The sequence below is a fragment of the Callospermophilus lateralis genome, chromosome 14 (genome assembly GCF_048772815.1).
Source record: "Callospermophilus lateralis isolate mCalLat2 chromosome 14, mCalLat2.hap1, whole genome shotgun sequence".
Classification (NCBI taxonomy): domain Eukaryota; kingdom Metazoa; phylum Chordata; class Mammalia; order Rodentia; family Sciuridae; genus Callospermophilus; species Callospermophilus lateralis.
The window spans coordinates 8,890,698-8,917,041 of NC_135318.1; positions in this window are offsets into that span (position 1 = coordinate 8,890,698).

The following is a 26,344-nucleotide window of genomic DNA, read 5'->3' on the forward strand; positions in this document are numbered from 1 at the left end:
TTACATTACATCAGCAGCTTCAGGGAATAATGAAAAGTGTTGGTAGAAGATCTGAGACCATCCCAGCATGCTTTTCCCATTTAGAAAGAGATGTCTGCAAAATAACAAAATTCCATCTCTGAAAGGAGACAAGTTTTTCCATCAGCTTCTTGAACTGTCTTATCTGACAGGGCTGACTTTAGAACATCCACTTTGGCATAATAAATTTATTTCTTTGCCACAGCAAAAGAAAAACGGTAAGTAGTACTAAGGTAGTAGGAAATTCTGTGTATGGTTGTGAGATGCTTTTTGTTTGTTTGTTTTGGGTACTGGTAATTGAACCCGGGGGTGCTTTCCCACTGAGCTATCTCCCAAGCCCTTTTTATTTTATGACAGGGTCTCACTAAGTTTCTTAGGGCCTCACTAAGTTGTTGAGACTAGTTTTTAACTTGTGATCCTCCTTACTCAGCCTCTTAAGAGGCTGGGATTACAGGTATGCACAACCATGCCAAGTGTGAGATGCTTTTAATCAGGAGGAAAAAGAGGAGCTTCATGAGTTAATGATCTATTATTCTAACACTGTTTTCTCATAGGAGGAGACCCCAGCCGAAAAACAAACAAACAAAACAAAACAAAACAAAAAAACCACTTTCTCTTTAAAATTAAATCCACTTAGAGAAGTAAAAATCCTTAACTGGAGTTGCCATTTGTAGTTTGAAATAGAGTTCAAGTTTGATAAAGGACAACGACTTATTTATTTATTTATTTGTTTGTTTATTTACTTTTGTAACACTAGGGATTGAATACAGTGGCACTCTACCAGTGAGCTATATCCCATCCCTTTTTATTTTATTTTGGGATAGATTCTCACTAAGCTGCCCAGGCTGGCCTCAAACTTGGAATCCTCTTGTCTTCCCCTCTTGAGTAGCTGGATTTTATCTTTTATCTTTTTATATAAAACTGCTGGTCTTTATGTTTCAGAGGGCATCAATGATGGTGATTCATGATTCTATATGTGGGAGAACCTGCACACCTCTTCTTTCTCCTGTGTAAAGTCAAATGTCATAACACTATAATTTTTGGATAGGTTGGATCTTTTGTTCGGTGAGATGAGCTGAGCTGCACCAAGGAGATGGTGCAAGGGCTCATTCTGTTCCTTGGACAAGAATAACAGTAAAATCAGATCTTCATAATTCCTTCCTCTTTCCTTTTGGTTAATAACAATCCAATTTGAATGTGAATCTGAAACTCCCAGAGAATTTCCTAAAAATAAATACAGAGCTTAGTATTTATCAGACACAGAGATAAAGCAAAAAAAAATTATATTTTAACAAACCCTCTGGAAAATAATGGTTGCTGTTCTGAGTAGAATAGCAGCTAATATTTATTGAAGATACATTGCATATGCATTCTGTTATCTAATTTTGTAACACCACTAAGTAGGTATTATTGCAGATATCAATTTAGTTTCACAGAGGAATTAACTAGAACTTCCACAATTGAGGAGCCTACTCAATAACTATTATGCTCAGTGAACTCTGAATATTCATTAGGGACACATTCTTGCACTTTCTCTAACCCAGGACTTCTTGCAGGTAAGAAAGACCCTGGAAATGATCTTCTAGAACTGTGGCTATAAAAAAAAGCCAAGAAAACAAAGAAATCAAAGATAAAACTAGAAAAGTATGGTACCAAAGCTATTTTCCCTGCTGTTCCAATCATGTTTAGCTCCTTAGGGTTCATCCACTTTAGCTGGTATGTGGCTATTGTATTGGATATGGCTGAGCCTTACCCGATTGGTTCCATGTTGACTGTGACAATTAAACTAGTATAAAATTTTAAAGAAAACCTTGGTCATAGATGATTTAGTTCAATTTTTCAAAGTTTAAGAAAAATTGCCCAAAAGAAGCAAAGTGATTCTAATCTAAACAGACAACTAGTCATCCTCAAAATAACATCAGAACTCGAAACATTCTTATGCAACACACCTGCTTTCTTCTTTAATTCTTGGAAATAGCCCACCTCCGTATCTCCATGCCATCCTTTCAGAAGTTTTTTTTTTTTTCAAATTCTGAACCAAATGTCATGCATCTACAGAAAGAGGGCAACACTGGAACATACTTACATAAAAGGTGGAATAATTGTAAGTGCATGGCCCACTAATGACAGAGGTAGGAGATGGGAAGCGAACCTCGGATCAGCAAGCTTTCCTTTATTCTGCACTGAAGTCCATCCATCAGACCTGGGAGGGCTCATTTTCTGGGTATGGAGATGGGCCTCCAGGGTACAGAAGGAGTCTGAATTTTATAGTTTACAATGAGGGTGAATTAATCACTGGAAACTGCGGATGTGCCGTTTGGATAGTCAGGAACCTAGTTGTGCAGGTTAAAAATTTAACTCAGCAAGGCAGTTGTAAAAAATTTGAAACTCCTTGTCCCTGGGAAAAGCTCACAGCCCAGTGTTCACTGCGATTTTCATTCCTCTGGAATCCATTGTTACCTAGTTTCATTATTTGCTTTTCTCCTTCCAGGACTCAGCTGCAATGGGAAAGGGTAAAGGTCCAGGGCCCTCGCTTTTAGGAACCATTGTGGTTGGGAAGGGTATTTGCTTTTGGTGGAGATGCTGGGGGTGAACCCAGGAATGGATGGAGGTTTGCTTTTTCCCTCGTGGCTCATTGTTTCTGGGAAAAGATGTACTGGGAGAGGTTTAAGTTTGGCTAATTTCCCTTCCTTCCCCCAAGTCACACTGTCCCTCTGTTTTTCCCAGGGAGCTGTCTTGTAGAAATATTATTTTCCATAACCCTTCAAAAATAACTCTGGAAGTTTTGCCAAACCCTACAGTTCCCCTAAGGTTACGTAGATGCTGTATTGCTTAAATCCTGTGAGTTTTTAATAAGAGAGAGAGTTTGGCTGTGACCGCTGTGGCTTGGAATGTCCACGTATTTTCAGTTTCTGAGTGCATTTCCCTTTACAGTTTCAGATGTTAATTATTAGAAGCAAAAGCACTGCTGAGTTTGCACAAGCATTTTGCCTACATGCTTTCTGAAATGTCTTCAATGTTTAGCAAAAGTGAAAATTGTAAACTGAACATTCACAGTGGATCCTTGAAAGAGTTTAATTAGAACTGACTTTGATGAAAACCATAGGAATTTACCTGGCAAAATTCAATGAGTGATCCCTTAGACATAGAATTTATTTTCTTCTTACTTATGATTCACACAGAAAGAAATGCAGAGCAGTGATTGTCTTCAAAGGCCCTGTCTGTGATGGATGTGCCACTGTAAATGAGATTTGGTTTCCATGTTTGTTCACTTCCCTGTGACAGCCCTTGACATTCTTTAGTTTATGGAAGATAAATTTTAGTTTGCACTCTCTGTACACAAATATTTGGTGGAGATTTTAGGACAAATATGAATACTTTTCTAAACTAAAATAATACAAAACATTTTTTCTTTAATTTCTCTATATAACATTTCTAATTGGATAAAGAAAATGTGAAGGCAATATTAGGAAAATTCTCCATCTTCTTATGTCATTGTGTTTTTTGGGGTGTGCTTTCTACCTTCTTTCTACTACCACTTTCACCAGATATTTAACTTACAACTAAAAAAATGGTATTAAGTTAGAGTAATTGGGGACAATTATTCAATAAGAAACGTAAATATTTGCTATTTTCAAAAATATGCAAAGAAAGAGTCAAAAGATTGTTTATAAGCACTTGTTTTTTACCATGCACTCTTAGCTCCATTTCTCATGTTTATCCACATGTAATAACAACATTGTTACATAGAGTATGAGCTTTAATACCCAGAAACTGAAGTTCAAAGATAGCAACTTTCACACCATTGAGAACAGTTTGTGTAATTTTAATCTTAATGAATATAAAAGAAGAGAAAAACAATTTAGAGGGATTGAAAAGGAACATGATCTGTTATTACTTTCAGGAAATTCTTTCCTCTATATAACACCCCAAGAAATATACTGATGCCTAAGAAATTAATGAGGAATTTGAACAAGGATGTCAGGTACATGATTAACTAAAATGAAGCAAATTTCATTTCTAATCACCAGCAAGAGTCACATCATTTAAGTTTAAAAATGATACTATTTTCAATAGGGATGGAAGCACAATTCTCTGGCATAAAAAGATCATGATATACAAGATCCTCAGAAAATTAGAAAAATTGACCATTAAAGATTACCTCATTAAATGGAGAAACACACCAATTAATGAATTGTAGCACCTAACATCACAATAATACTAACCACTAAAAATTACATAGATATTCAATATCTCTAGCAATTAGAGAAATGCAAGTTAAAACTACACCGAGATTCTATCTCATTCCAGTCAGAATGGCAGTTATCAAGAATATAAGTAACAATAAATGTTGATGAGGATGTGGGGGGAAAAGGTATATTCATAGATTGCTGGCAGGATTGCAAATTGGTGCAACCACTCTGGGAAGCAGTGTGGAGCTTTCTCAGAAAACATGGAATTGAACCACTATTTTATCCAACTTTCCCACTCCTTGACATATACCCAATGGACTTAAAATCAGCTTATTACAGTGATGTAGCCACATCAGGGTTTACAACAGCTCAATTTACAATAGCTAAGTTATGGAACCAACCTAGGTACCCTTCAACAGACAAATGGATAATGGAAATGTGGTATATGTACATAATATAATATTTCTCAGGCATAAAAAGAATGATTTTATGACTTTTGCCAGTAAATGGATGGATCTGGAAACTATCATGCTGAATGAAATAAGCCAATCCTCAAAAACCAAAGGTTGAATGTTCTCTCTCATATGCAGATGCTAACACATAACAAGGAGAGAAGGGGGAGAATAGAAAGTCAGTGCATTAGACAAAGGGGAATAAAGAGAAGGGAGGGGGGTTGAGAATAGGAAAGACATAGAATGATTCAGACATACCTTTCCTAAGTTCATATATGAATATACCATAGTAAGTCTTCACGTCATGTACAACCACAAGCATGGGATTCTAGTTAGAATAAGTTATATTCCATGTATATATAATATTTCAATATATACTGTACTATCATGTATATATAAAAAGAACAAATTAAAAAATCCCAATAAACCCAGAGAGTACTTTTCAGGAGAGTGAATGCAATTTAACAAGTCAAACAATATATCTCCATGTAAGAATAGATCTCTATTTATTGATCCTTTCAAAAAGGAAAATAACAAAACTTTTCTAAGATATTTCAAAAGTTATAATAAAGACATGAGAGTGATTACACTGTGATTTTATGCAGTGGTAGGCAATTGGAGATGGTAGAGAATTGACAGTAAACAGATAAACCTGTCTGTGTTGATTTCTGATGGATTTTGCATTAATGTTAGTGGGAATAGAATAATTCAAATGAGTAAAAAAATTGGTAAAGTATCAGAGAAAGTTAAAATTTATTTTAACTTTAATCACAAAATGTATTTCTACAATTTAATAATTTAACTCTGATAACAAAAGTTAATACTATGAAATATATTTTTTACTACGAACTTCATAAGTAAGACTTTAAAAGAACAAATGTAAAGGTAACTTTTATACCTGCATACAGGAGAGTAAAGAAGATTTATTAAATGCTGCTGTAGTGAGAAAAACAATATAAAGTCAAAAGTTAGGATATTTCTATAATATGTAAACAAGTGACTCTGACAAAACAATCAGAACTCCAAGAGAAGCTCTCCTAATCAATAAAATGGACTTCATATTAAAGAGTGAAATGCATGGACAGAGATTTCACAGACAGAAAACAAACATACAGCAAACATAAAAAAGACTTTCAACATTGAAAGAAAGAAATAGAATGTGATAAAAATCACAAAGAAGCAAAACTTTCCCCTCCAGAGATTCTGGAATAAAACATTAAGATGCCATTTTATACTAAATACTGGCAACAGAAAACATTGGATTTTTTATTTTAAAGCTGGATAAAATGTGTTTGAATGAATAACGTTGAAATAATCTGGAACTACATGGAAAAATTAATAGCTTTCCACCCACAAACCTGCCATAAATGCTGGAGAATATAAAAGCAATGGAAACTGCACACATAAATACCTGTGGACATGTGACAGAGGGTTCAAAGCAGCAGCAACCACAACAGGCACCGGGAGGAAGGTCAGATGACTGAAAAACAGATAAATAAATCATTGTGCAGGCAGTAGGATAGTGTGCAAAATTGTAAAGGCACCACCTGCAGTTTTACGAAGCAACATGAATACACAATGTAAAATAATGTAAGGAAGAGTCAAGCCATTTTAAATGATTATGTTGTTTGTATTTATATGCAGGTCAAAACACATAGAGATCAAAATACCCTGTGGGAACACATGCAGAAGATTCCTAGCTCACAGTGGTTTGAAGCCTGTCTATTATGCACATGAAATAGAAAATACCCTTCAAATGTTGAATTTTGATTTTTCAAAATCTGGAAACAAAGGGTAACTGTTTATAGCAAGATGAACAGAGTCACTTGGTTCATTCCTTTAATAGTAACCAATAGATCTCCCCCCCAGGCCAGTCTTAGGGTACCAGGAACATTCTATCTTATATTGCACCTGTGTTCCTCAACCAGGAAGAGTGAGTCCACTCATTCTAACTGCTGTCAGTAGACAGCTCACCCTGGTGCTTGGCAGAGCGCTCTACACATAGTTCAAGCCCACTGAGGTTTGGTTAAAAATAAATGAACTAATTAATTTGAAAGAATGAGCTGACTTTCCTCACTTGTTGATGGAGGTGTTTTATTCATTCAATTACTTTGGTTAAAAATGCCTAATAAATGTTGGCTACCCTCCTAGGTATTAGGAGTAGAGCACCCACTAAGACAAATCCTCCCTCCAGATATTCAACTGTTATAGGGAGAGCTAGTGGATAAGAAGACAAGTAAGAAATATGGACACATGGGGGGAAAGTCATAGATAGTAACACAGCACAAGGTAGAGCTTGAAGGAGTGTGTGTGTGTGTGTGTGTGTGTGTGTGTGTTGATGTAGACCTGGGGGTACTGTAGATACTGTGACCAATGTGGACACCTGGTCTTGGGGGATGATACAGTAGGCAGTACAGAAGCCCTGACACAGAACCAGCTTGGATTTTGCAACAAGTGGCAAGATGGGGTGAGGTGGCTCTAGTGGGGATGAGTGAGACAGTACTTTCCGAGGTCCTGTGAATGACCCAAGAACGACGCGCTGTCACTGACCTTGGAGAGCAAGATAAACCCTGAGGACATTTTATAGGAAATGAAGGGAGTTGAGTGTGAGCCTAAGTTGTAAAGCCAGGGAAGAGATTGACTGAGGAGACAATACCAGTAATCTCCCTGTGGCTTCCGTTAGACTGGAATATCGTGATGGTGGGACCTGAACTAACCCAGGAGTTCCTGAGACGGTGGAGCTCCCGGATGACCAGGTGCGGGCTTCTTCCTCTGGACTGGTGCACAGGTTCAGGGCTGGAGCTTGGGGGAGGGGCATCGAGAGGCAGGACCCTGATCTCCGTGTGGCAGGTCAACACTGGATGTTCATTCTCCAACCACTAGAAATGGGAAAGAAGATCTTTTCTCAGCGTTAAGCCATAATGTCTGTCAATGCCTTTGAAATCCAGTCAGCGGAGTTCATCTGTTTCTATATACAGACCTATCTCTATGATCTGGCAAGAAATTTACTAGACTTTCAAGTGATGTCTAGCTGGGAACTTGATAAGCCATGAGAGCATTAAAGAAAAAAAAATCTCAATGGTCAAATTGGCAGTGATCTCCAAAGGAGAATTCCAAATTTAGGGTCAATACTTTTAAGCCTGAAAAAAGACGTATTCCTATCGTTTCTATACAGGACACATTAAACTTTTTTTTCAGCTGCATTTCACTGAGCATTTATTGAACCCTCATTTCATGTCCATCAAGTCATTTTCTGATTAAAAACATAAACTCAATGCAGGAAATGGTAGCCTGGAGCCCATGGATGGCTTTGCCTCACCATTAGACTCCCTGCAATTCTGTGCAAAGGCTCATTTCAATTTGCTAAGGGAGGGTAAAGCTGTTTTAATAAAGTCCTAAAGAAATACATGATACCATTGGGCTCCCTTTAACCTATTGAGAGAGGGGTCCACTTGACAGCATCAGCAAAAGTTACCTTCCAGTTCTCACTTGCTTGCCGAAGAGCCACCAACAAGGCCACCTGTGATTTCCCTCTTCCCTTTGCCTCTTACACTGGTGTATTAGTTTTAAACTCACAACCTACATCACTGTTTCTTTTCAATTTTTGCTACGTTTCTCTCATGGTAGCTGCCTCAAACCCTAGGGACTCCTAATTTCACACTGCAGCTTGACCTTCCTTGGGTGTTAAGTGTCAATTTTATCTAACCCCAAGGGCAACTTTACACTGAGACTCCCTTTGAGGTAGACCAAAATGCCCTGTGCAGGATCAGGGCACGTGGATGAGAAAATAGAGGTTTGTGTTGTCATGCACCTCTCTGCTGGACCTGGCCCTGCTCAGGACCAGCTGGATCTGTGGACATAAAAAGTAATTCTTGTTCTGAATATTCTCTCTGATATGTGGATGCTAACACATAACAATGAAGGGGAGAATAGAAGTTTATTTTATTAGACAAAGGGGAATGAAGGGAAGTGAGGGAGGATGGGATCAGGAAAGACCACAGAATGAATCAGACATAACTTTCCCATGCTCATTGATAAATTATTATTGAAGCCCAAATTTGTGCTGGGCAAATGTATCTGTTGCCTTATTTAATTTTCATGGAAAAATTGAGAGTCTCTACTCCCAAAAGAAGACTTGAAAGATACCTAGGTTCACAGAAACTAGTTCCCACCTGTTCCAGTTAGCCCTACTGATTTACCAAAGGCAAGAGATAGCATGAGGGAATTTATGACACTATTCCAATAAAATTCTAAAATAGCTCCTAAAATTATAATTGCAATCCTTATTGAAAATGAAGGAAGAAATGACCAGAGAAAGTAAATAACTTTTTGGAGCCCAGATGGGCAATGATGGAATAAGGATTCAAGCCAATTATAAAGCTCATACTCCTACCAATTAAACTCAGTATTTTGACTTTTGAATTAATGTCATTTCCATTGCTTAGAATATTGTTCCCAAACATTTAAATATCTCATTATATACTGTAAAGTAATGCAATCATATACATGATTCATCACACTTGTATAACCTTCTTAATATAGAAACTGTTGGTTTAGCCTGAAATATAGAGAGACCTAGTAATAACAGCAAAAGCATCTGGTTTTTAATCCAGTGTTTTTTCTCTAATACTGAAATGCTTTTCATCTAATGAGTAAAAAAGGAAACCATCTCAAAATAAAATACCTTTTGCAGAATATACCTTCCCTGTTTTCCTAAGTAAAAATAATTGATGGGCTTGCTTTCTTTTCTTTTCTTTTTCTTTTTTTTTTTTCTCAGAGCACCTCTTAGAAAACTGTTTTTCAAGCTATTTCACATCTGGCCCTTCTCTTCACAGATGTTTCTAGTAGTAAAAATAGCTGAAGAGGCATAAGACTAAAAGAACACCAAGAATCTGAGATTGGAAATATGCTCTGTAATTTATTTTCAGTCTAGGGTCTTCTATTTAACAATGGGTAGTCTAGAAGTATTGTTACGAGGGTCTATAAAGACTTTCCACACTTTTACAGAAGTTTCAGAGCAGAGAATTCTGAACAATTCTGATTGTCTGCAGTCAGAAGCAGGGTCACAGCGCTCTTTAACAACCACCCACCATGATATTCACACACCCACGGAAGGGTGGCACTTGCCCATGGAGAGGCAGGAGGTTACTTTTGTTGCCTTTTTCATTTGCTCATAAAAAAAAGGGACTGCATTAGTTTCATATAACTTCTGAAAAAAAAATCACCCAAAACTTGGTGGCATAAATTGCCATGAATTTGTTACCTTATAATTCTATAGGTCAAATGTCTGTTACCGTCTTCTAATCAAGGTCTTCTCAGAGTTGCATTCTCTTCTGAATGCTCCAGGGAGATATATAAATATATCTCCCTGGAGTGTGTGTGTGTGTGTATGTGTGTGTGTATATATATATATATATATATTTCTTTTCCCAGCTTTTAGTGGTCTTATAGTTTGTATTCAGAATGTCCCACAAAGGCCCATGTGTTAAAAGTGTGGTCCCCAGCCATTGACACTATTGGAAGATGGTAGAATCTTTCAGGGCTCAGTGGAAAGAAGTTAAGTCACTGGGGACAAGCCCTTGAAGAGGATATAGGGACCTTGGCCCTGACTCACTCTTTGACATTCAAAACCAAATGAGGCCCAGAGGAGAAAGGATCTCCACAAAGTCAATGAGCTGGCCATTGGGCACTGGGAGCAGAACCAGTCATCTTCTCTCCATGACACAGGGCACATATGTGGAACATGTCCTGCTAGGAAACACAGATTATCTAAAATTAGCTTAATTGCTGGTGATGACAGCTAATTCCATTAATAATTTAAGTAGCTGTGGTCCAAATTCATGCTGATGTACAAATCTTTTAGAAGCCAAAATCCTCATACCAGTTTCTTGCCTGCCTTGGATTTGTGTTTCTTGTCTATATTCTTTAAAGACTAAATAAGAAATCAACTAAACCTTGAGTTTTTATAGTCATTAATTTCAGTGTTCTATGCATGAAATATTAGGCCTTTTTTTGTTCGTGGTGTCTCATTTACTTTGACACATTCGCATATAGATATTTTGTTCTGCTTATAAATATCAGTTAATGCTGTGCTTCCATTTAAAAAACTTTCTTCCTGAAAAGTGTTTACTGATCAGTAATCTCTTATGAGTCCTCCCTCAATTTAATGTTATCTCAGTATTCTTGAAAGATAGCACAGTTGAGAAGATGGGGTCTGAGGGCAAATTCCCTGAGTATTTCTCCTGTATTCAAAGGGCAAGTCGTGAGACCTTAAGAATTACTCAATGGTGTTTCCTTTGTTCACAGTCAAGATGGAGAGAGCATCTTCCTAATAAAGATCTGGTAAGAATGAATGAGAAATTCTCATGGAGGGACATGTGCAATATGTGGCACAATTATCAGCCTCCAGAATTCAAGTACAGGATCAACTCAAAAGCAGGTCTTTGACAAGATTCTGAAGGAGGTATTTTACCAATAATAAGAACAATAATCCAAGCTGATTCATAATCTTTATTTTCCCAAGTCAGCAATACACTTCAAGGACCTTCTTCATGGTGCCAGGGGGTGTTATCCTCTTGGTGGAGCACTTGCCAAGCATGCACAAAACCTTGGGTTTGAACCCCCACAGGGTAGGGAAAGAGTCTTCTTCAAATAATTAAATTTTACTAATATGTATCTTGTCTAAAGGACTAACACCTCTCTTAAGCTGTTCAGTGTGAGAGACACTGAAGAATAAAATTCAAGGAAACATTACCAGTTTCTTGGTACCTGGTGCTCCACACTCAGCTAGGGCATCTCCAAGGGAGGCACAGCCATGCTCCTGTATCCACACAGCCTGCCTGGCATCAAAGGTCTGGCTCCAACCAGTGCCTTTTATTGTAGGGAAATGTTTCCTTTATTTTTAGATTAAATGGTAATGTTATTTTCCTATTAAGGAAATTTAAGTGGGAAAAAATTCAGGTGACTGCTCCAAGATTCTAGGAGATTCTGGTTTTCTCCTAGATTATCATCCATTGATTATCATCCCTACTCTTTCCATGATCGATTTTTCCAAACTAGTCAATGAGTTTAAAAGAAGATAGCTATATTAATATTTATGTACATTTCACTTCTTTTAATTCCACAGAAGTATGATTTCAATTTCAGCTTTTCCGACTGAAATATATGATTTTTAAGAAAGTTATATTGTATAAATCATGTTGGTTGATGTGTAGAGCTCATAATTCCCATATTTATAAATCTTTACCAACACATATATAAAAGTTTACACTAAAAATGTGAAGATGAATATTCTTCTCTGCATCAGAGAAGAGCACAGAGTAATTTGAGTACTTACATACAAGTGAGAGAAAACATGAGAAACCAAACTAGTTGTTCGATTAAAATGAAAATCAAGTATGACCTCTGATTAAATGTTTGAGTTTTAGCTATCAAATATGATAATAGTTTATTAAAGTGTGGCAAAGTCACAATAACATGCCTAAAATCTAGCCCAGATAACTTGCATTTAGTTAGGTAAGTGTAAAATAATATTTAAGCCATTTTTGCTCACAAATATACATCAAGAAGCTGACACTACCTTTGACCTTAGATAAGTGGTTCCTCATTGAGTCAAAGGCTTGCAAAATATCTCTGAAATGTAGACATCATTATAAAATTTGCAGCCCAGGGTAGAGATTCAGAGAGAGTACAGTTCAGGATGACCGAGCTAAATTAAAGGTTATGCTTTCTTAGACAACTTCATTTAGGTATCAAAATGAAAAAGATCTAGGGAATGTATCTTTAGCACACTTTTATCCTTTTCCCTCTTACCTGTTCTTCCTTGTCTAACACCGAATCAGGTTGATCAAAGAACTGAGCATAGGATGTGAAATTCCATGCCTTATATTTGGACTTGAGGTAAACTTTACATGTGATAACCTTAACTGAAGAAAACACCTGAAATCACTAAGTCCTGTGGCCTTAATACTCATGAGAGCCATCTCCATATCTAGTGCATGGACTCATCCGGACGCAAGGGGCTGGAGGTTGGGTCCTGCCTTTCCAGCCAGGTGTCTTTCCCATGGGATGCATCCCTATGATGAAATTTCAACTATTTAAACAAAATTTTAGATAGTTTTTAGTACTATGAACTTGTGACAAATCTTTTTTGCCTAAGAGTGTTTTGAGGCTTTGATTAGACACCTTGTCTATAAATTTCAAATTTCTTTGGCTTCTTTGTTTATTATACTAAATTACTAAAGCATATTAGTATTTCCTTTATTTTTATTTTTTAATTGCTGGCTAGTGTTACCTATTATAAACATTGTAAAAATGTACATATAATCTCCTTGTTGATGAACATTTTAGCCGTTTCCAGTGTGGGTTTATTATACAGAGACCATAAATTGTCTAGAAAAATATTTTGGGGAAATGACTTTTCCTTTCTCCTGAGTACAAATAGAAAGCTTTTCCAATGTCTGAAATCCTTTCCCTCTCTCACCTCTAATGCAAAAGAATTTCAGTTCTTTAATATGGTCTCTGATATTTGGTGTTTATTTCTTTAGTAAGTGATTTTTTAATACAGTTAATTTATAGTATATGTGTGTTTCTGTGTGTGTGTGTGTGTGTGTGTGAAATTGCGTTACTTGTATTTTATTTGAATGTCACAATTTTTGTACTTGTACCCTTTATATTATTTTGTACTTCTAGCCTTGATTTTTAAAAATTTATTAAATTACTGTCTGTAAGTTTATTTCTGAATATCTTCTAATACCAATCATTTGTGTCTATATTGACAAACTATCAATTTTGAGTCTTCTACTTAATGGATATAGTGTGTAGTTCAATTGATTTAGGTTTTAATTTTTAAACAATTTTTGTAGGTTTTTAGAGTAAAGATATAGATGATAAATTTGTTCCTAATTATTATATGGATATGCGTATGCATATACATGCATGCAAATATATATGCAAATCAAATATATATTTTCATACACATTTTGTAAATTCTATTTTACATATCATTTTCTACTTGTTTACTTCAGTTGTATATATGCATGTATATATGTGTGTATGTATATAATATAATCAATTTGTGTTTATTGATGTTGTATTTAGCTATAAACTTGCTAAATTTATTTATTAGTTCTATTAATTTGCTCTAACTTTTGTAGATTTTTTTTAACTTTTCTAGATAAACAAGCACTTCACCCATGAATAGAATAATTTTAAGTGTTTGTTTTTACATCTTTATTTTTACATCTTTATTTTTATTTCACTGGCCAGGACTTCAAATGTAGTGTGCATGGAGGTGGTTTGAGCAGCTCTTCTTATCTTGTCCAGTAGCTCATGATAAGATTTTTTATCGTTATCCACCTGGTGTGGTGGCATGCTCTTAAATTCCCAGAAGCTTGGGAGGTTGAGACAGGAAGATGGCAAATTCAAAGCCTCAGCAATTCAGCAAATTCCTAAGCAACTTAGTAAGACCCTGCCTCAAAAATAAAAATAAAAATAAATGGCTGGAGCATGATCTATAGCTTTTTCTTAAAAGCCACCTGTGTAATAAAGGTTCAGACTCCATTTTTCAGTGTTTGCTGCAGCCCAGCGCCTCTCATCCTCAATCCCAGCACAAAACCTAAACTCGCCTCCTTTTCTTGTCCATTGGATGGACCTAGGATTGAACTGCTGGCTGCAGACAGCCTCATTCTGTGAGCAATAAACTAACCTGTCCATACTTTATGGTGTGTGTGATATCTCCTGTCTTAATATCTAAGCAAAATTTGGGGCAGGGGAGTGGAATAATTTGTCAAATCCATTGGTCTACTTCAATTAAGATTATCATATGCTTTTATTATTCCTTATTCTGTACTGTGGTGAATTGCATAGTTAAATTTCAAATGAAATGTTTAAGTGCTTAAGTGGACCAGACCATATTTATTCAACCCATACCCTATAAACCGTCATCCCTAAAAATTTTCTACTTTAACTGATATGCAATTAATAACCTTGTCCATACATTATTTTTACTTTGAAAGATTTGTTTTTAAGTAAATTCTTATAAGTTTAAATTGCATGTTGAGTTAAATGTATAAATAATATTTCCAAATGATGTGAAATTTCTCCATATTAACACATAAATCCCATTTTTCTTTTGTACATGCCAACAAAATATCTTATACACTTTGTGAATTTTTGCCAATTTTATAAGTGATACAAATAAATAAGAAATAATACAAAATAAAAGAAAAATGATACTGCAGTATAGTTTTAATTCATGATAATTTAGTATAAGCAAAGGTGAATATCCTATTTGTTTACAAATCATTTGTGTATCCTTCATGTTTATTTCATGAGGTACTTACACATTAGGGAGATTAACACTCTGTCTGTTGTATACTTTGCAAATATTTACACACAGTTTGTCATTTGACCTTTTGTTTCAATTATAATTTGCATCATGAAGTCTTTGTTTATTTTTACTTATTTAAATTTATCAGAATTTGATTTTACTAGATCTTGACTTTGAATCACAGTAAGAAGGGTTTTTTCACTCCTAGTTGGTAGAGGAATTCACCTAGTTTTTCTTCTTGTATGTATAATGGTCCCTTTCCTTCTTTTTCCTCCTGCTCCCTAACGTTTTTTTAAGCATTATTGTACATCATGATGAGAGGTTTGGCTTGTATTTTTCTTATTTCTTTTTTTGTACAGGATAATGCTTACCTCAAGAAATGACTTGGGAAATCAATAAGTTGGATGGCATCAATTTAAAAACCCTCTTTACAACAAAGAAAATAAGTGCATGAAGAAAGAGCCTTTGGAATGGAAGAAAATCTTTGCCAACTTCTCCTCATATGGAGCATTAATACCCAGGATATACAAAGTACTCAAAAAACTTATTTGCTCATAAATAAATGAGCAAAAGAATTAAACAGACACCTCTCAAAAGAAGAAATACAAATGTTCAACAAACACATGAAAAAAATATTCAACATTGCTAGCAATCAGGGAAATGCAAGTCAAAATTACATTGAGACTTTCTCTCATTTCAGTCAGAATGGCAATGATCAAGAATATATGTAACAATAAATGTTTGTTTGTGTATTGTATTTTGAAGATACTGCTGTCAGTTGCATGCTTAAATGAAATATTTGTGCCCCTATAAAGTGATCATCTTATCTTTATTCCATGCCTTCTTTCATCTCTGCATAAATACCTTACTATAAAGTATCTTATCTGTTATCAACATAACTACTTTATGATTCTTTCAATTAGTGTTTGCAGGATAAATCTCTTTTCAATTTTTAAAATTTTAACTATATTTTATTGTCATATTTCTTGAGAACAGAACATAGGTTATATTGAGTTGTGTCATATGCAACTATTTCCTGTATAATGTATAGAATACAAACCAATAATATATGATATACTTTATTTTAAATATCACAGTGGCGCATCCAGTTCATTGACCAACAACACTATGACCTACAAAGTAGCCTCAATGGTCAGGTACCATTGGGAACTGAGAAGGGACAAAGATCAAATGTGGTCAATCCACGAGTAGCAGCTAGGACCAAGCACCATGTAATATGGCCCCTTTCTCCACAAGGCAATTGGGCCAGCCCTTGGGAAGTGTTACAGTGTATAGTGGTGACTTGGTTACAAACATAACATCTTTGTATTTGTAAGAGACAACAGTGACCAGATGACCAGAAGGATTCCATATGGCCAGTCCATCCACATAGTACTGCAAAACAGGCCTTTTGATTTTGTAAGAATTTATCAGTCACTCCCCCCAGGAGACATATAAGCACCATTTAGATTGAGGCTCCTGACCTTTTAGCCACCAGTGCATTGTAAAGCCTTAGACATCAAAGGGAGAGACACTTGTGCTAAATTTTTATGTACTTACTGATGGAAAACAGTGGGGCAGTTTGTAGCGGTAGTGCCTCCAATAGAAGAATTTTCTGAAACACTTTATAAGCATCCACAGAACAAGTACATAACCTATCCCTTTCAATCCTACAATTTTGCAGTAGCATATTGAATTGATGCACAGGACTCACTGGTGATTTTTTACTTTCATTTTTCTTTACCAAAAATTCTGCATAGACACTTTGTACAGAAACACACATTGGGTGTTTAAGCTACACGTTTCAGGGTCACAAGAGTGATTGCTAACATACCCTCTTAGCTCTTGTCTGAGAGCTGAGGAAATTCAGGGGTGGTGGAGGCGGCAGCCAGGGCAGCTAGAGCTGCAGGAGGGCTTCTTTGCTTTCCCCTTCTTTTTATTTTTGTTCTTGCTAAATTTTATATACAGACATATTTAAAAATTTTATTTTTTTAAATTGAGATCTAAGATTGTGTGATATATCATGTACAAGAAGATGTTTTGAAGTATATGTACTCTGTGGAATGGTTAAATCCAATTCATTAACAAATGCCTGACCTCACCTAGTTATTATTACTGGGATGAGAGCTGAGAATGTCCACTCTATTCAGATGTTTTCGGAATATGACTCATTAACTTTAACTATATCTACCCTAATGTACATATAAGTTAGTACCACAATTATGGAAAACAGTATGGTGCTTCCTCAAAAAACTAAAAATAGAACTCCATTATGATCCAGCAATCTCAGTCCTGGAAACACATCCAGAGGAAAGGATTGGATACATCAGAGACACACCCAAACTCCATGCCCACGGCAGCACTGTTCACAATAACCATGATATGGAAATAACCAAAGTTCACATCAGCTGGTGAGCAGATAAAGAAAATGTGCTACAGAAAAAGAATAAAATACTATTTACCCATAAAGCAGGACGAATCCTGTCATTTGCTACAACATGGATGGGACCGGAAATGACTTTAATTGAAAATAAACTTTCCATGGAAAGACAAGTACCTTCTTACCTCTCTCCTAGGTGGAATCTAAAAGAAGTCATCTCATAGAGGTAGAGAGTGTAATGATGGGTGATAGAGACTAGGAGGGTGAGGGAGGAGGGTGCATGGTCCACCAGGTATGTCAAAGACTGAAGAGAACAGACTGGACCACCATGTTTTGCAGTCACAGAGAAGACATGGAAATTCTGCGTGGAAAAGAAAGCTATTCCATGGGCAGAGCTGCTGACTGTGAGGTCGGCCCTGGAAAACAGCTCAGAAGCTCCTTGCTGTGCTTTGGCTGGCTCATTCATGGACAGTGGCCCTGGGATGGAGTGGGATCCTGGATGTCACAACAGGAGCAGTGGCCCGTCACATCCCTAAGACAATACTGGTTTGTTCTCTGTTACTGGGCTCACTGCTCAGCCTCAGAGAGCAGCAGTCTAGTTGCCTGGCTGAGTTTTCAAGTGGAGCTCGGGGTTGTCTTCCAAGAGTGTTCAGGTTATTCGAAGAATTAATCTGACAAGGTTCTTCTCTCTTGCAGGCAATCCTTCTCCACTGAGCCCACGGCACGGCAGATGCTTCTTTAAAAGACACCAGGAGTATGGTTTCAATTCAAAAGGGGTCTAGCACCTCTCTAGGGCTTTCACCTGATTAAGGAGGATCTCCATGGTAAAATCTCTTATAATTAATTTAAAAACCACCTGTTTGTGACCTTAGTTGACATCTAAAAATCTCTTTGTCATTGTCATATGATATGACCAATCACAGGAACCATATCCATCATCTACACCTGACCTGTGCATATGGGGGAGGTGGGAATGGAGATCATACAGGTGTGTAGACCAGAGGAGGGTCATCTTAGGATATCTTGGAACTTGGCCTCATGACGCAGCCTCAGAATTACCAGGACTTTCTCCCACTGGTGATGTGATCCATTCTGAATGATGGATCCCCTTTGAAACACATTTTTCTCAGATATTAATAATACAAAAATGTTTTCCAAGTATTAATGTGTTAATGTATACAGGTAGCCTGGAATAGTATTTGTTCAGAATTTGCTCCGAAATTACATGTGCTATTGCTGGAGTAGCAGTATGCCTGCAGGAGTAGCAGAGTCAAAGGTTTGAGTGTGATTTCTGTACACATTGCTATTCAACCAAAGTTCTCACATGGTTCAACAGCATCTGGCTCTCACACAGTGAGGCTTTCCACTGATCTTTATTGTTCTACAAAGTGAGTTTTTTTTTTTTTTTTTTTTTTTTCAGTTTGAGGATTGAACCCAGGGCTTCATGCCTGCTCAGGAAATGCATTGCCATTCAACAATATCCCCAGACCCTTTTTATTTTACTTTTTTTTGTTTGAGACATTTTCCAGAATGCCCTCAAACCTGTGATCCTCTTGCTTTAGTCTCCCTAATACCTGAGATTATAGGTGAACTACCATGCCTGGCTCCTTTATTAAAATATTTATCAATCAAGAAAAGTGAAATTTCAGGCACAAATCTAGAACAAGATGTTTTCCTACTTCATGCATCAGTTTTCTGACCTTGAGAATGAATTAACTGCATATATATTATCTGAACCTCCTCCCAACTTGATTTTCAGAATCAACACTTAGATCAAATATAATTTAAGCCACCAATAAAAAGGAATATAAGAATATAGGATATCACCTCATAGAATTCTGTTCAATTTTTATATAACACTAACTTGAAAAATTTTAGAGCAGATGGTTCATGTTGCCATCTTGCAGTCACCTAGACTTACAGTATAGTTGAACCTGGATCAATTCTACTCCCCTAATTCCTCTGATATGTTCAATTACCTCTCTGTGTCATGGTGGTCCTTAGAGATTTTATATACAGATCATCCATCTTATCCCTGAGATATAGTTGAGTTCATTTGGAATCTAACAGATGAATGCATGATGCTTATATTTTTTTTTTACCAAATTGATATAATTTTTTAGAAAAGAATAATAAATTGTCACCAGCCAAAAATGAAAAAAAAAATCTCTCTTGAACTAAAGGCTTTTCAAATTACTAATCAATCATTAATAATATTATGTGCATTATTGTTTTAGTATATTGTATATCATTATTATTTGTAAGCAGGAAGGATTTTAATGTCAGATATATTTACTAATCTAAAATAAATTCTCAAGTACATGTTATAGAATAGCTTTAAATATTTAGTTTATAGTAGCTTAGTAGATCTTAAAACTTTGGTCCATTTTAACTACAGTTTGTCACATAATGTAAATTTTTTTTCTAAATATAAATATGAAACACAGGCAAATACCATAGTTTTGCTAGTCTATGTATTATATGTTATATAATGTATATTGTTTTAGATCTTTACTGCTTCACTATTAGAATGGGTTGGCTTAAGTTACTTGAAGATGAATAATCTATAATATAAAAAATAGAGATATTATAAAAACAATATATAGGCTTTAATTCTGTCTTCCCCGGTTACAACAATAAAACCTTAATGAACTTCCATTATTTTATTTTCCTTAACATCAGTTATTTCATATTTATATATAAAATATGACTATGCATAAACTATGACTAATGATACATCATTCACAGGATTGTTATGAGGAGAAAATAATCTATAACCTATAAAAATGCTTGTGCAGCATTTGATATGTTTTACATATTCAATAATGCTGTAAATAAAACTAAAGACTTTCACAAAGTACTTTGCAACTAGCTGTCTTGTGTTTTTTATTTAATTTTATTTTTTGGGAAAAGTTAGCTTTGCTTTTAGAAATTCTGACATAGATGTGGATTTAGGTTTAAATTTATCAAGTTTTCTCTGAAATATATGTGCATAAACATACGACAATAGAAAAAACTTAGAAAACAAAACATCATCTACATTAAAATGGAGGTAGCCAGAGATGCATATCATAGTCTTTGAAGAGTGATATCAAGATGCATTATCATTTGGGAAAGAAAAAGAGGGACATGAGTTTTATGCATCATTGTGAACAGAGGCAGAAGTCCATAAGCATCTTAATTATGTACCTTCCATTGAAAATTTGAATTTAGAGACATAACTGAAGGTCCATATCCTTCATGGTGTAAGATAATGAAGACAGTACTGAAAGCACAATTCCATGGATAGAAACCATTTCTCTTTCTGCATAAATGATCTCATTAGATAGGAGGGGCCTAAACAGAGATTTGCCTACATCAGGCATGGAACCAGGTTTGTAGCTGCAGATAAAAATCAGTCGTACACACAGAATAGCATTCTAGCCCATAAAACTGACTCTTCATGGTGGAATCCAAGGTTTTTACAAGCAAGACACATGGGACCTCATTAAGAAAGGGAGATGTGTCTCCACCACCATAGGGGGCACACGTGCAGCCTGTGCAAGGAGCACAGGGAGACAAGTTTGGGGCTGCAGATGTCCAGAGTCACCTTCCTCTCATTTGGTGCAAGTGCTAAAAAGGGCATAAACATTCACATCCAACCTTGGAGCTCAATGTCACACACTAAGATTTTACACAGTTCAGGTAACTAGTGAGGGAATCCATGGAGGTTCCACCATTATTGTATTGCTGTTCATCAAATAGAAAAGCAAAAGATATGCAAAATGATGATTGCCACCCAAAATAAATTTTACAAAAGTACGAATATCACAGACAGACATGCTCTCTCACAAATGAGAAACAAGGGGTTGGTGAATAACACTGATTTTCTCTTTAAACAAATAAGCCAAAGCACTGAGAAACTTCAGAATAAAAAAGAAAAGAAAAAAAAAAAAAAAATATATATATATATATATATATATATATATATATATATATATATATATATATTTTTTTTTTTTAGGGGAATATAGGCTTGATTTAAAATATAAATACTTTACCAGTTAGGACAATTTTAAAATAACATGAATATAATAAAATATTTGATTGAAAATAAATGGGAAGAAAAAGATGTAGTGAAGCTAAGCATGTAACTTAATGTAAACTTAATGCTATTGTTGAACACTGCTACATTGTATGTACCAGTTTTATCTGTAGCTACGCACCTGGTTCTGTGACTGCTGTGAGTAAATGTTTGGCCCGATCCTAACCAATGAGATCCTTTTCGTCAAAAGAGAAATGGCTTTCATACCTGGAATAAAGGTAAAGCAATAACCCAGATAGGGACTTTCGAGAACCACGTCAATTGTAAAGGTGATGCACAAAGTGACTGAAATAATCACAGGAAAAAATGAGGGAAATGGAGGACAGACTGTGGTGTCCCTACACAGAGACAGCTGACATGAATATAAGGACAAGTGTCAACTGAAATGCTAAAGACACTATTGCATATGAAAGAAAAAGTAACTGGAAACCAAGAGGGATGTACACATAGATGTCTCTGGCTCCAGGAAAATGAAATTAACAACTACAACAATATTTATCATGAGTAGTCAATCCCACTGTGTAGTGAAAGTGCCAAATTTCACACTTGAAGAAATCTTGCAGTTCATTTAAAAGGAGAAAGATAAATGACTTCAGAATTGCTCTTAACTAGTGAAACAATGCAAGAAAAGAAATATTGTTAAAGGTAGTAAACTATGCTGCCTCAAAATTTTGTATTCCATCATGTGTTGTTAATAAATAAAGGAAGGAAAAAGATATTTTCAAATACATAATTGTATATATAGCTTTGCTGAAAATTCTGATTTGAAACTCTATTAAGCCACATAGGAGTGAATGAAAAGAATAGATGCATGTAGAAATAAAGTCTTAAAAGATGTGAAATGTTATAAGAATGGAATGTTATAAGAATGAAATCCATATAACATTCCAGAATTAAATTAAATTCAGTGAGGTAATTATGGTCATAAAACAGAATGCCTTAGATATATTTAGGAAAGAATTTGTATAGTACATAAACTAAATTACAATGACTAACTATAGCCCACATTTTTGTTTGTTTGCTTTTAGTTTTTCCAAGATGTTTTGCAATGTCACAAAACTTTAAAAACAATATAAAAATACTTTAAAATTTTTGCCTGAGGTAGGAAAACAAAGTCCTTTGAGAACATTTGAAAAAAATGGGAAAATAATATTTGTATTAAATAAAATATTATGGTTATACTTGATAAGATAGTTATATGCTTTTACTGGCTACAGAGATTTTTTTGTATTACCCTTTTCTGTTAAAGTTTTCCAGGACTGTGAATCAGAGATCTGCATTGTAAACAAGCTACCAAGATGTCATGCCTACCCAAATTTAAACAATGCATTTCCTAGTAGATGGGTAATTCAACAAGGAACTGAAATGAATAGAGGGTTATACCACACAAGCATCCCAGATGCCATAATTACAAAAAAAAAAAAAATTCTCTGAAGCAAGACTCTTTAAACTAGCCCTTGTGCTATGAGCTAGATTGGTTTCGTTTCTGACTAACAAGTAAGGATTTGCTTTTCTTCATGTGGAATTCAGGAAGCAGAACATTCAGTGTGCACAAACTTAATTCAGCTGCAGATGGATACTCAAGAGAAAAGTGACAGGAACCTTTCCTTTTGACCTCACCATTGTCACAACTGATGTGTCTTTTCCTAATCATGGTATTTATTTTCCACATTAGCAACATGAAATAATAATATTGTGTGAATGTTTCACAAATGTGTCTGCAATTTAAATATCTTGGCTTTCTTAGCAGGAACCCAATCTCTTGTAAAAGTCTTATGTTGATCATAGATTTTAATGTTTATACTGTTTTTTTTAATTTTATAAAAAAATTATACTTCTTAAGAAAAGTATAAATAAATATAAATTAACTCATAGTTTTAGCAATTATTGCCCTTTGACTAAAAGATTCAGTTCAAGAATATCTAATTAAAGTCACATTAAATACAAAACATAGATGGGTGGGAAGGTAAAAATGGGTAAGTTTCAGTCCTAACTAATGTGCTTTGGACAAAGACTGCTCAATATGAATGTTGTTGAAAGTTCCCAAATTTAATTTGCTTTATGATAGAGAATCACAGGGCTTAGAATATATAATAAAGTCTGTTTTAGAGATAAAATTTCTAGGTTTCTCAGTCCATCACATTATTACATACATATTATCATTGATGACTAACTGCTAATTGAATAGGAGACACCCTAGAACAAATGTTTTCTGACTCAGGCAATAAAATATAGTCCATTCTAACACAAGCTCTAGTTGACCCAAGAACTAATCCAGAAGCAGAATTACATACAGCCTTTGAAGAAATGAACACATTTCATAGCTTCATTTATTGTCAATCTCCTGGTTCTTCTCATAGATTGCATAAAGAAAAGGTAGAAAATTCTGCAGACAAATGAAAAGGGCCAGAAGCTCCTCACAGTAAAATGCACTGCATCATGCAATGTTTCAATTAAGAAATGGAAACACTATTATTTTACAAACAATAAAATAAATTCTTATTTTGCACATGGCAGCACTTGCATTATTCCAAAAATCATTAAAGTATTTACACTATTAGCCAAACTCCCATTTTTCAATGCAAGATTGCATGTAGCATCTTAAGTATAATAAAAGAATATTATAATATTTGGCTCTTTGAATTCAGCAAAAGAGTTGAATATTCTTTTTGTTTTATGCTCTAGTCCTCTTAAGAGGTTTATTCTGTTTTTTTTTTTTTTTAATAGACAACTCATTGCAGGGAAGATCTCACTAAATATGTGCAGTAACTGCCTCCCTGAAATTCACTGAGAGAGACATATTTTCATCCTCTTTACCTATATTTACTTCATTCCTATGTAATGCCAGATTCTTTAAACTGCTCATGGCTGTCAGTCGTTAATAACACTTTTGTTTTTATTTACATTATTAGTAATATGGTTCTTTTTATACCTTCTTTCAATGAAAAATAGTAGAAGAAAAACCTCAATGAACCAAGTAAAGCCAAAAACCACTCCATCAATAAAAAGTCTGATAACCTAGAGATTGAATTTGTGGATAGGCAGAGTTCTTAATTAACGAACTTGGTTCAAAAGCCTTTGTTTAACAAGTGGAAAGGTGTATTTTCCAATTAGAGAATTCTTGGAGAGTTCGTAATGATTGATTCAGGTTAAATAAGAGATTGTTTAAGAGAAATAAAGAATAAAATTTTAAATGTGTTTTTCTTCGGGACCAATGCATTTCTGTAGCTGTCTTTGTGTTTTTATTAAAACTTGATTATGTGTACAGATCTGAAGGGCAACTGTCTGGAAATCAAACTACAGCCATAGTATAATCAAATGGAAGTGAATTGCAGAGACTCAATTCAAGACTGGCCTAACAACCAGGTCTTTCTGTTAACTAAGCTCATAGGACTTAGTATCATCTGCTACAAACTCTGTTTTCACATCTAAGCAAGTCTATTTACTAAATATAGACACAGTTAGACTTTTTGCAAAGTTTTATAACTTGGTCAAGTTTCTTCCTTCAGTAAATCAATAAGATAAAAATTTCCTACCCCCCCCCCCACCTTTTTTTTTGACCCAGGGATTGAACCTAAGGGCAGACAACCACTGAGCCACATTACCAGCCCTTTTTATTTATTTATTTATTTATTTAGACCCCAACAGTGTCTTGCTAAGCTGCTTAGGGCTTCACTAAGTTGCTCAGTCTGGCTTTAAACTTGAAATTCTCATGCATCAGCCTGCTGAGTTCTTGGAATTACAGGTGGGCGCCACTGCATCTTGTAATCCCACTTCTTAATAAAATTAAAATTTTAATTAAATGAGTTTGAGGTTATTTTTGTGTGAATGAGATCAGAAAAACTACTTAAACTTACTTGATTTTATGCTGTTTTAATTGCATTCTAAAATACCTTTGACTACAAAAATCAAAATCATTTACCTCTTAATCATGTTCTATTAAACATATAGTGGACAGTTTAGGCTTTAATTTTGACTTATAGTTAAATTTAAAATTTATTTGCTTTACAATCATGAAAGAGATGGAAGGCATCTTGGGATAACTCTTAGAAGCTGAAAATTTAATTGAACTACAACATTGTTACTCCTATTAAGCATCCTCTTACTGGAGGGTAATGCCATCTTTTCTGTCTTGCAGAAGAATCCATGTCAGCCAGCCAGGTTTCAAGTACACAAACACTGGTTTAAAATCTGCTAAAGGCAACCTTACAAAGATTCTCTTGGAAAGTAAATATGGTTTCAACTACAAGGGTGATCACAACCTACATAACATAACAAAAGCAAAATATTATGAGATGGTATTCAATGCTCTCACAGGGATAAGTACAGGATGCTATGGAGGATTTGAAGACCTATGCTCACCTTTGAGAATCAGAAATCTTCCTGTAACATCTGATTTCCTATTTGAGTCTTGAAAATATATATATCAGTTTTCTATCACTGCATCGCACCTCCAGTTTAACAGTTTAACACAACACATGATCATTGTCTCACACTTTCCATAGGTACTTTGGCTTAGATTTTCTCACAAGTAGGGTCCCCAACTATTTCTGGTTTCCCTGGGATTTCCCTGGTTTTGAAACCAGAAATCTCACATTAGAGAAAACCTCTTAGTCCCAGGCAAATTAGGCAATTCTCACAAGTACTCACAAAATAGCAACTGAGATGTTAACTGAGGCCAAATTCATCTGGGCTTTCCAGCAGGCTGAGACAGCATCCAGGATCACTCAGCATTCACTACAGGATTCAGCTCTCTCAGTGCTGTGAGACTGAGTTCCTCACATCCCACTATTCATTGGCCAGAAGTTGTAATCTATTCCTTGGCAGTTGACTCTTTCACCAGAGTCAGCACTGAGAGCCAGGAAGACACAGTCTTTTTTAATCTAA